At 36.8% G+C, this 13,261-nt stretch overlaps 1 protein-coding gene across 9 annotated transcripts in view; it reads left to right on the top strand.

Moving 5' to 3' along the window:
* Window positions 1-13,261, top strand: part of Robo2 (roundabout guidance receptor 2) — a 1,496,637-nt gene that overhangs the window by 395,815 nt on the left and 1,087,561 nt on the right. The window lies entirely within an intron of this gene.

Here is a 13,261-nt window from a genome sequence, read left to right as displayed (position 1 = left end):
TTGTACTGGCTAGTTTTGTGTCAACTTGACACAGGCTGGAGTTATCACAGAGAAAGGAGCTTCAGTTGGGGGGAATGCCTCCACAAGATCCAGCTGCAAGGCATTTTCTCAATTACTGATCAAGGTGGGAGGTCCCCTTGTGGGTGGTGCCATCTCTAGGCTGGTAGTCTTGGTTCTATAAGAGAGCAGGCTGAGCAAGCCAGAGGAGGCAAGCCAGTAAGGACCATCCCTCTATGGCCTCTGCACCAGCTCCTGCTTCCTGATGTGCTTGAGTTCCAGTCCTGACTTCCTTCAGGGATGAACAGCAATATTGAAGTGTAAGCCAAATAAACCCTTTCCTCCCCAACTTGCTTCTTGGTCATGATGTTTTGTCCAGGAATAGAAACCCTGACTAAGACAAATTGGTACTAGAAGTGGGGTATTCCTGTGACAACCTCACCATGTTTTTGGTTGGACTGTGGAAGGACTTTGGAACTTTGGGCCAGAAGATACATTCGGTGTTAAGAGCTCTGTGAGATGTTGTGTAGGAGCTTGGATGATAATGTTGAGAACAGTGCAGAAAATGGAGGCCTGGCTTGTGAAATTTCAGAGGGAAAATTAAAGACTCTTTTCAGGGCCACTGCTATTTTGGATTGTGAAGATTCTGTGGTTCTGGTTGGCTGGGGTTGAAGAATCAGCTGTGATTAACAAGATACCAGAATTACTAAAGTGAAAACTTTTCCTTACTGGGACTATTGATGCTGGGTAGCTGGAGCTAAGAAATTAGTGGTGATTAAGAAGAGACCAGCATCATTGAGGTGACAGACATCTTCTGGGAAGTGTTTTCTGAGAGCACAGAGGCTGTGTTCCAGAGATACACAAGGTTTGTACCTTGTGCTGTGGCTGGACTTGGTAATGTGTAAGAGTTACCCAGGTGGTACTGGTTTTGAAGGCATGAAGAGGTCATTCAGAGCAGCTGAGGCTATGGAAGGCCATTGGTGAATGTGCAGACTCAGTTGCAATTGATGGCCCAGTATTGAAGAGGTCATGCAAAGGAGTTGAGGCTTGGCACTATGAAGAGAGCCTATGAGAGGCTAGTGTTGAAGCCTAGTTACAGTGGAAGACAGCAGCGTTTTGGAGATACCAGTATCATGAGATGACCACCAAGAATAGCAGCAGCCATGGAGTACAGGCAGCTGGAGCTGGAGCTGAGAAGACAAGGTCTGTGCTACAAAGGGCATGGCTGGAGAAGTGACCCAAGCACTTGGAGGAGTCCAAAAGATTGTGCGATGGATCACAGACATTGGATGGTTGGAGATTGATTTTTGCTATTGTTTGTGGCTGTGCCCTGATATTTTTCCCTCTTGAAGGAAGTTTTTTAGTGAAGCCCACAGTTAAGAGACTTTGAATTTTAAAGTACTTTGAATTTTAAAAGATACTGGATATTTTAAAAGGAACGAACTTTTAATATGTAAAGACTGTGGGACTTTTAAAGTTGTTTAGATATTGGGGATGAATAAGAAACTAAGGGTTGAGGTTTACTATCGATGTGTTTGTGTGTCAAGTTGACAAGGGGTCAATTGTACTGTCTAGTTTTGTGTAAACTTGACACGGGCTGGAGTTATCACAGAGAAAGGAGCTTCAGTTGGGGAAATGTCTCCATGAGATCCAGCTGCAAGGCATTTTCTCAATTAGTGATCAAGGGGGGAGGTCCCCTTGTGGGTGGTGCCATCTCTGTGCTGGTAGTCTTGGTTCTATAAGAGAGCAGGCTGAGCAAGCCAAGGAAGGCAAACCAGTAAAGAACATCCCTCCATGGCTTCTGCACCAGTTCTTGCTTCCTGACCTGCTTGAGTTCCAGTCTTCACCTCCTTGGTGGTGAACAGCAATGTGGAAGTGTAAGTCAAATAAACCCTTTTCTCCCCAACTTGCTTCTTGGTCCAGGAATAAAAACCCTGACTAAGACAGTTATGAAAGTGGATAGAGTAGGAATATCCCCAGTAGAGACAATATCTGAATTTCATTTGTGGACTCAAAGGAGAGTTAGTGAAAATCAATGGCTCAGTGATTCACAGACAATGCACATCCTACAAACTGCAATTAGTACAGACTAACAAAGAACTGGGAAATAATTAAACCGTTTTGAAACTAAAAGACACCTCCTTTTCTGTAATGTAAGTGTGTGAATGTAATAGTATGAATTCCTATATTGATTCATTCTCTATATAAACCTTGTTACCTCCTGTTTTATGTACTGAAACTTCCTTAGATAGAATTATTTTATCATGTAAACTCAGTATCCTGGAATTTTATATTTTCTGCAATGTTTTTCATTGTTTCTCTGGAAAATATGTAATATTTTTTTTTGGAAACAAGTTCTCTAGCCCAGGCTGGCCTTGATGTGCCTATGTTGCTGGTGAGGATGTCTTATCTCCAATTCATCAATCCTGTAAATTCAGGTTCATTCCAACATTCCTACTTTATATGCTTCTAGGGTCAAACACTATAATCATGCAAGCTTAGAAGCACACTAAAGAAGTTACAGTGCCACTAATTTTTAATAGCTGGGTTTAATTTACATTATCCTTGAATATAGAAATAACAATCCATATTTTACATCTCTTTAATCTAGAAGGATGCAGTGCACATCTATGACATATTGGGTATATTCTATTAAACAATTTATCTTGGTTATTAGTGATTCTAGTCTGAAGTCATGCACACCAAACCTATACTTTTGATAGTTTTGTAGTTGTTGTTGCTTTCTAACTTCTTAATGGCCATATAGTAATATCTTTGAAGTAGACTAAAATATATATTTAGGTCTAAATTGGGTTCTTAGTCCCAAGACGTCCTGCAAAAGCATGAGATCTGTAAAGATCCAGACATGTCCAAGGGGCATAAGGAAATGCTATTCCAGCTATGTACTTTTCAGAGCATAGTCACTATCCAACAAAGTGCTATCACATTATACTACACCTGTGTTTGAATCTGCTAAAGCACTCTGAGAATTGATTCAGCAAAGATCTATGTGACTGCAATGTCTCATGTCTTGTGTTAATCCACTATATTTTAGGAACTGTGTGAGCATTTTGGTAAAATGAACAACCATAAAAGAGCTCACAAGAAGTCTTTTAAATACCTATTTTAAATTGAAGGCCAGAATCTATAGTATTGACTTAGTGCATCTGTAGCAATAAGAATGAAACAACCATGAGTGGTTAACACATATTTCGATGCAGTGCTTCAGATGTTATTGCCTCTGATGACAAAAGAGATTATAATAGTGTTTATGTCTCAGCTGTTATGACTTTTTGAGCCAGAATACTATCTGCACATGAAGGAAGTCCCCAGGTTCTGCAACTATGAAATCGCCTCTGAATATTACCTGGGGGAACAGTAGACATGATCTGAAAGAGCTTCTTCTATATTGCAAGCTTTCCACCAATCATTTCTCTCTTTACTAATCCCCTAGCTTCCTTTCTTCCAGTGTTCATTGAAGTCATTTTTTTTTAACATTTTTACACTTCAGAAAATGTTCCTCCTCAGCAAAAGATCTGAGGATCAAAGTTCATAGCTGTTTACTGAACTCTTGTCTAACACATGCAAGACAGTGTTAAACTAAAAAGATCCAGCAAACTGCTTACATTCTTTTTCTGCTGTGACAGGAAAAGGGCCCTTTACATAAATGTGCCCTTTTCCAAGGTAAAGAGACTTCTCTTATGATTTCAAGACTCATTCGTAAGTGGGCTTGGTAGTCCATTTTTAGTTGACTACATTATTAACAATATCAGGTTGCTAGTACTTAACTCCATTGCATGTAATTTGGTTGCTGGACATAAATACATTTTGGAGAGCAGATCTGTAACTGAATGGTTGACTTTAAAGTCACTGTCTGTCACTTCATTCTTGTCATTACTCTCCATAGGAAATATTCTTGGAGAAAACTCACAGGTTTTGGCAGCTGGGAGCTTAATGTGAAATGCCTTCCAGGCATAAAATACAAGCACCAGAAATACAGCTGAAGCATTTTACAGTTTTATTTTTGTGTTTAGGTAGAAATGAAAAGGACATAAAAATGGGAAGTAAAATAAATTTTGCTCTCATAATTTGATGTGTCTTTCAAAGTCCATGTTTGAAAGGAAATCATTACCGACCTCTCACAATGCTGTCAGTCCAGCCAGTAAAATTTCTGTTTCCTGTCAGTTACCTAAAATGGTGTAAGATTTGGTGCTTTACTAAAATATACTGTTTTTTTATTAGAGACTTAGTGATCAGCTGATCTATGAAAAATATGTTGAATGAAAAGAAATGTGTGATGTTATTATTAAACTGAAATATCAAAAAATTTCATCCATTTATGATTTATGGCAAAACCCCACCCCTTTAGTAAATGCAAAAGTCTAGGAATGTGCACAAGAATACAGTCTAATGTATGCAGTAAAAAGTTGATTCATTCAAAATATTTTAGTGTCAGAATGAATAGAGCCATCAATTCTGCATATGGAGCATCAGCTATATTGCAAAGAATAGTATAATTTTTGCCAAACGAGCATTTAAAAATGAAACTTGGAACAAAACAGGGAAACACATAACCATGAAATCTCTTGTAATGCACAGGAAGCCCATGAAGACTTGATATTTATTTCTAGAACAAATAAATAAAAAATAAATTGGATAATATGACACTGAACAGAAAAAAAATAAATAAATCTAGCCCCTTTTCACCCAATGTTGTGACATGTCTCATTACATTCTACAGATGACATTCAGTAGTCACTTAACCAAAGGAATAAAAGGTCCTACTATAAACACTCAATAGGTTGTGCTCAGTGAATAAAGAAAGTGGAGACATAGATGGGACTGAACATAGGAATTGTCACTTATAAATTTAAAAAGATGTTTTATAATATATGGCAAACTCAGACTCTCTGTAGTATTTATTACTTGGCATTCTAAAATCTAATATTATAATATATGTACTATGTCTAATTTTCATATTGTTTTAAAAATATATTTTTCATGTATTTTCTTCAGTTGAATTTGTTCAGTTGAATTTGTTCATTGAAGTGCCCATTTCTTCTCTTGTCTTACATGAATAGACAGTATATCAGGGATTTTATGTTATCAGATTTTTTTTAAAAAATATGTGATCTATTTTTCTCACTTTAATACTATTTAACCGAAAAAAGAGATTCCTGATTTAATACCTATCCCATGTCTCATGGGTAGTAATGTTTTAATTTGAATATAAGGCAAGAGTCAGAAGGTACACTTTGTGAAGTGTTCGACTGAAGTCTGGAATGACCAACGTTCACAGCAGTGGTCTCTTAGGAGAACAGTTTCAATTCATATGAGACAGGACTAACTTTGTATGACCATGGGCTAGAAGAAGAGAGAATAATCTGGAAAGGAAACCAGAAGCTACGGTCTGGTTTATGTTAACTTGCTCAGTTTTAGTGGACTTGAAAAAAGCACCTGGGAGCAGACTTTGAAGTAAGTATTCAGGAAAACTTTGGTTGGTGAGCCTGGTCCACTGAGAGTTGATTTTTTTCCCTTAGTCTCACACTATGACGATATTAAAGACTGTCACCATGCATAGCGCTTTGTAGTATCTGTAGTCTGACAGACTCAGAATATTTAGAACAATTTAAAGCAGCGTTTTAATCATTCTTTTTTCTCTTTTATTGAGATTTTATTTTTTAATACAGTCTCATCATTTTTTTCTTTCCCTTTGCTCCCTCTAAACATTTTTTTTTTTGGTTTTTTAAACTATTTTATTAGATATTTTCTTCATTTACATTTCAAATGCTATCCCAAATGTCCCCTATACCCTCCCCCAACCCTGCTCCCCTACCCACCCACTCCCACTTCTTGGCCCTGGCATTCCCCTGTATGGGGCATATAAAGTTTGCAAGACCAATGGGCCTCTCCTCCCAACGATGGCTGACTAGGCCATCTTCTGCTATATATGCAGCTAGAGACCTGAGCTCTGGGTACTGATTAGTTCATATTCTTGTTCCACCTATAGGGTTGCAGACCCCTTCAGTTCCTTGGGTACATTCTCTAGCTCCTCCATTGAAGTCTCTGTGTTCTATCCTATAGATGACTGTGGGCAAATATAGAAGTGGATGTCCACAGTCATCTAAACTCTTGTATAGATCTTTTTGCCACTTCTTCAAATTTGTGGCTTCTTTTTCTTTAGTTGTTTTTGCATGAGTGCGGTGTATTCTCTCTCTCTCTCTCTCTCTCTCTCTCTCTCTCTCTCTCTCTCTCTCTCTCTCTCCTTATGTTAATAAAATCAACCTAGTTTGCACAATATGTGTTGTATTTAAATGTTTTCAGGGATCAACATCAGGTATTGAATCACCTTTCCTCTACCTCCTCTGCTCTCAGAATCTCTCACTTGTCTGCAGTTCCCTGTGCAAGTTTGAGGCCCCCTGAGCCTTTATCCATGGTACTATTTCTACTCTTATCCTTGGTTAGATAGTATTGTTTCTGATACCTCATATGTGGTGACTGACATGTCTAGAAAACACCATTGCTGTTGCTCTTATAGCACCTCTTCCTTCTCATCTCTGCAATGACTCCTGAGCCATGGGTGTGGGAATTGTGTGGGAGATGTATTATTGGAGGCTGAGCTCGGTAACTTTGCAATTTGATAAGTTGTGGTTTTCTGTAATGGTCTCCCTGTCTGCAACAAAGAGTTGTCTTGATGAGAGATGAGAGCTACACTCACCTTGCTTCAGTAATTTCTTGGTACAAGAAAGGAGAGAGAGAAAAGATTCCTCTGTCAGCTGTATTTCTCCTCCCAAAATTAGACAATGAGCAAGGGGGTGGGGGTGGGGGTGGGGGTAAGGAATAAAGTGATGGATGTTTGGCAAACAACATTGTTAGAAGCCAGAGTCTAAACACATGTAAGTTTCATATTTAATGTATACCATAATTCAAAATCTTGATACTCCTACTAGTTATTGGCTTGTACATTGTTTGGTTAATATTTTATTTCAAAGATTGTACACAACAAACATTTATTTAGTTTCCACATGTGTGTGTGTGTGTCTGTGTGTATGTATGTATGTATGGTATGTATGTATGTATGTATGTTTGAGTGTGTATTTGGACATGTGTGTTTCTATTTGTGTATGCATGCTAGTGTATATGTGTGACAATGGTAGGCATCGGGTAAGTAATATCTGTTGACATCTGGTAAATTTGGCGTATTTGGCATGCAGCAACATCTAGGAACTGTGATGTCTTAAACTGTACACAGGACAAGTATTATTGTATAATATGATTACTCTGCAATTCTCTTAGAATAAACCTTTAATCTATAGGCCACCAATAAGAAGACTAGACCCTGAAATTTGTCTACTTCATTTTGTGAACTCTGTGTAAGGTTGCAGAATTGACTGAATTTTCTGAGTGTCAGGGAAATTTCTGTCTCAGAGTGTTCCCAGAGGATGGAGATGTTTAAACTTAGACTTCACAATGACAGTGTCTACCACAGAACTGGCAGATGTCAGAGCATGTGACAAGACAGGCCAGGCTGAGAGGCAGAGAAGCGTCCCAGATAAGGATCAGGGAGTGAATAGGTTATTTGTTTACAGTGGAGAGATTATAAATAAATCGGCCATGTTAATCAAGGGTACAACATAAGTGCCCTCTTTGACAAATGCAGAACCATTTCAGTTGGATGACTAAATTGCACTGAACAGTTGTTTTTAAACTAGTTCTTTTATAATGGTCACTAATACTGTTCTTGTGTACAACGTACACATGCAGAAATAAACTATTTGTGAATATTTGTTTTTCCAGTGTGCTGGAATTCTCAGTACATTCTGGAGAACCTGATTTGTGAACAAGAAAAGCATAACTGATCTACTGGGTATGTTCATACCCAATTATTAAGCCTTTGAGCCAATCCACGGATGTTTTGCAGTTGTGAGAATACATAAGAAAAGAAAATCAGAAAAACAAAACCTTTGAACTGCAAAATTGGTGACTAGAACAGAAGGGATTTTTAAATATTAAAAATTGGAGTTTAAGTGTGGCTGTTTTTGTAATCTGCCTACATACACAATGGTCTTTAGAAATATATTTTAACTCTATATAATTTTGGGCTCTTTTAAACATAAATTTATAAAATAATAAGATTCATTTCAAATGTTTGAGAATGGAATTTTATATGAAAATAGTTGTTTACTATTCTTAAGTAGCTGCCTGTACAATACACTTAACCAGTTTTAGAAGGATGGCATTTAGAAGAAGCCATCTACACACAAGCTTTTGAGTCCCTTAGGTTGCCTACCTGAGTAGGCACACAACTCTGATAACATTTCTGGACAGGTAATTCGACTGATGGATTTGTGGAGTCTCCATGGATCTGAGATACATAGTCACATCCACAAACAGAATTTGCATAAACACAATTGTTAGGCTCAGGCTCCTTTCCAAAACTCTTCAATCCAGACTCATTCATCATGAATATTCTGTCTTTTCCTTACCCTGAAAACATTGTTGTCTTTCACTTTAGTCTCTCTTATTGGATTGGGTATAATTATTCAAACCTTTTCAGATCAGAAGAAAAAAGCAGCATGACCAGGCTAGTTTAAGAGAGTTTATAATTGGGACTGGTGAGATGGCTCAGCGGGTAAGAACATCTGACTGCTCTTCCAAAGGTACAGAGTTCAAATCCCAGCAACCACATGGTGGCTCACAACCATCCTTATCAAGATCTGACTCCCTCTTCTGGAGGGTCTGAAGACAGCTACAGTGAACTTACATATAATAAATAAATCTTTTTTTTAAAAAATGAGAGTTTATTATCATATGTTTATGTCACTTAAGTGATGATTTCTACATTTTCTAGATTTTAATATGCTACAAGAGATTTATCAATATTTTTAAAGAGAACATATTTAATATACTATCACCTACATGGTGGAAAAGATTGAAAAGGCGCTAAAATGTCTATGATGCTTGAAGAGAGATATTTTATATTTTTCTTTGTGTATTAATATGAGCACATCTTTAATAGTAACATCTTTCCCTTAAATAAAAATCTCACTCACACCATCATATATTTCAGTTTAAATTCACTTACAAAACATTACTATGTTTTGATATAATAGGGTATAATTTTTGTAAAAACACACCAGTGTACAAAGGAAGCAAATAAAAAAAACATTATGTTCCCACTGATGTGCATTCCTCTTTAAAACAGTTTATGTCAGTGTTTCTCAATCTATGGTCACATAAAACTTATCTTACATATTAGATACTTATAATGTGATTCATAACCATCATATAATTATAGTTATGATGTAGCAGCAAGTAATTTTAGTTGGGGGTCACCACAGCATGAGAACCTATGTTAATGGGTCACAGTGTTAGCAAGGTTGAGAATCACTGATCTATGTATTTTAATGGTATTCTGTTACAACTTTAAACACTTCTATATGCTATTTTTAGGTTGCCTGTTATTATCTTTCCTAATTTAGTGTAGGATAGTTTTTCTAATTGTTGACTGTATGGTGGTAGCAGATGTTAAGAAAATTTTTAAAGTGTAACAGACTCTACAGAATTGTTTAGTTCAAAGGGATAGACTAAATTACTACATGTTTTTATTAATTTATTTCTTCAGTTTACATCCTGGTCATAGCCCCCAGTCCCTCCTCTCCTCTGAGTCTCACCCTCATAAGTCCCTCCCCCAAAGTCCCTTCTCTTCTCCTCAGATGTTAAGTCACAGCAGGACTGAAAGCATCCTTTCCTATTCAGGCCCAACAGGCAGTAAGGGTAAGGGGATCCAATGGCAGGGAAGAGAGACAAAGACAGCCCTCTTGCTCCAGTTGTTAGGAAACCCAATAGGATTGGCAACTGGGAGTATATTTCTGTTGAGTTTTGTTAACAGGTATTAAAAGCTAATGCAAAATCTTTTCCTTCAAATAGTGCATATTGTTAAAATTGGATTAGAGAATAGGATGGAGGATTTTAAAGTAGTTTTGATACTGAAAGAAAGCTCCCCAAACTGAGATATTTATGAATACCTAAAAACTTATTTATTATAGTACTGAAGACTGAGAAGTGTCAGCTTAAGCTACCAACATGGGTGTAATCTGAGTTCTGCTTTTCCAAGGTTGTGCCTTGTTGCTTTCTTCTTATAAACTTAGAACAGGGAGGAGGGTGGTCCCTACTGTTTGCCTCTGGTCTGGCTTTACAGGCACAAGATACTTACTGAAAATCTCAGCCAAAGGGGGGAAATAAAACATCTAAAAATTAGTATTTAAAGCATTCCTGGGAATTAAGTTTTCATGTAGATTTTGAAGGGCACATAAACTTTCAAACCCATAAGTGGGACCTACTTTAAAATACTGAAGGAGCTAGAGCTATTTCCTTGTAGAGAAAAGCGGTCAAGTCAGGACTTAAGGAAAGATTGTTAGAGACAATTTTATCATCTTCATCCCAAACATATAAAGATCAGTGTTTCTCTTAAAACAATAAAATTAAAAAATAGCTTGGAGGATGATTCTATGGATAGTAAGTATTTGCTTTGTAGTGGGAACCCAAGTTTTGATCACTGCAACCCCTGCAAAGAAAGATTAGATGCAGTCACATACATCAGTTGTCCCAGTGTTCTTGAGGTAAGTTTCACATGTAAATAAAATACAGGGTAGTCTTTTATTTGCCTGTGTTTTAAATACCTTATAGTACATGCTGTGCATCATTGAAAATCTATAATTATTATGACAGGTTCTGTGATAAAGGTTATCGATCATTTTCAAACTACTAAAAGAAATCAACAATGAAGCTGTTATACATATTATCTCTCTTTTATGATTGAGTAAGATATCGTGAAGACTTAATGGACAAAGCCATGACAGAGGGTATGTGCTGGGCAGATACAGGTTTGACAGCCAATTATTGAAACTCTAGGGACCAAAAAGTGAAGCATCATGGCTTTTATACATACGAGAAAGATTTAACAATAATACACGTGGAAGGCACTTGCAACTTAGCACTAAATGGCGCATGTTATCTTTAAGTTAAAACAAAGTCATATGAAAAAGAACAAACACATGCATGAAGTAGTGAAAAATACCACCTAAGAAGGATCAGCCTGGACATCATAACTTCATTCACATTGTCGAAATGAAATTTTCAGACAGAAAGTCCATGTAACGTTTCTTAGCATAAGGTTACTGTGGGTTAAAACCAATTTCTTCTGTCCTAAGATTGGTGGAAGTACTAAGTCATCAAACCACCTCCTACCTTGGCTTTGTAACTTCAGCTTGTACAAATAAAACTCTTGCCACATGTAAAGAAAACTGTCTTAATAGCATCACTGTAAATCCTGTTATAGTCAATGCTGCAATGAGAAATATGTTCTCTTGATGACCAAGTAACTCATCACCATTTACAGTTCATTCTTTAACTGCTTATGAGCTTGTGCAGTAAGGACCACTGATTTCTATAGGCTGGTCACTCTCAGCATTATTATACTACTGATAGTCACATAAGTGGACATGTCTTACCTGACGGGGCAGAATTTATGGCTGGTGAAACTATTTATAGCTTTCTCCCTTGCAGCTAGCCTATAATATCTGGTACTACAAAATATACTCAGTGGGAAATAAGATTTCAATCAATTTAGTTTTGGTTTTATTTCTGTTTTTTGTTTGTTTGTTTGTTTGTTTGTTTTATCTTGTTTGTGAATGAGAGCTCCAGCAATACTATCTTATCATCAATTTCTGTTATGTAACCTAAAGAATTGAAATAACTCACACTGTTTTGGAATATTCTAGGGCTTACCTGAAAAACAACTCATTATGGAATAGTACGTTTACTTTTCATATAGGTACAATATGGTAAACTGTTAAAAATGTACTGACATTAAATATTTATATAGATTACATACAAAAATGTATGTTGGGCTAAGATTAGAAAATACATGTTTAAGAAAGAACTCCATTTTCATGCTGTCTACATTTCATTTAACTTTATCTTATACATTGATTTTTTTTTTTGCAGTCAGTTCCTGATTTGCAGAATCAGTTGGTAGTGGTTTATATTTCAAGTATTTAATATCCACCATTAATATCATGAGGATACCGTCAAAGAGAAAGCAGAGTCCGTCTACTAATACTTAATGGTAGAGTTGAAACATTCATCTTTGTATCTCCAGGTTAACGCCAAGGCAGATCTCAGAAGTAGACCCACTGCTAGAAGAGTCAAACAGAAATAATTTGTTGGCTCTGAGCAGGAAATTTAAAAACAATACTAAGATATGATCTCAGACTGTGATTTCTTGTTGTGATTCAATTCTTCAATCTCATTCCAGCATGCAAAAACTCTTCAGCCTATAGGTTCTGAAATTATAAATCTTTATCTTGAGTGTCACTTATAAAAAAAAATGAATCCATGCAATGCTTCTCCTCTATATCTCCTTTAATAAAAAGTGTATGTTATCAACAAAGACAAGGCTGTTTCATATTTGGTGGTAAGAGACACAGATGAATAGAAGTGATGATATAGCTCCTCACCAAGTAACTTGCCAATTCGCTTTTCTTTTTTCCCATGATACATACATCCTTATTAAAATTGTTTCATCAATTACATAGAGAGAATGAGTTTTAGCTTTTCAATTGATTTGACTTAAACAAAGATCTAAGAGTCTGGGAAATTGTTTCTGTGTATCAGGTGGCATTGCGCCTTGGTAAATCATAGTTACAACAATTTGTAGCTTACCTTATTCAGTTCTATTCTGGATGAAAGTCAACATCATTCTCTATAATTTAACCATCCCTTTGGTAATATGAATTATTAACCAATCCTCATTACATTGATCTTAAAATAATAATCATCTTTAGATAAGAACTATTTAAGTGTAGCATGATGCTAACTGTATTTATTTAAACTATAACCTAAGTATTGAACAATAACAGCTCATCTCTGTTGCAGACATTGAAAGTTTTCTCTACATATATGCAAACATGCACATGTGCACATACATGTACATGCCTGCACAAACACAGGCACCACACATACATTCTCATACGTGTGTGTGTGTGTGTGTGTGTGTGTGTGTGAGAGAGAGAGAGAGGGAGAGAGAGAGAGACAGAGACAGAGACAGAGACAGAGACAGAGAGAGGGAGAGAGAGACAGAGAGAGAAAGAGACAGAGAGAGAGGGAGGGAGAGGAGAGAGAGAGAGAGAGAGAGAGAGAGAGAGAGAGAGAGAGAGAGAGAGAGATGTGGTTTTCATAAGCATGTGTGTACATACACCAT

The sequence above is a fragment of the Mus pahari genome, chromosome 12 (genome assembly GCF_900095145.1).
Source record: "Mus pahari chromosome 12, PAHARI_EIJ_v1.1, whole genome shotgun sequence".
NCBI classification, from domain to species: Eukaryota; Metazoa; Chordata; class Mammalia; order Rodentia; family Muridae; genus Mus; species Mus pahari.
Note: the sequence above shows the minus strand (reverse complement) of the source record. Positions and strands in the feature narration are given on the sequence as shown.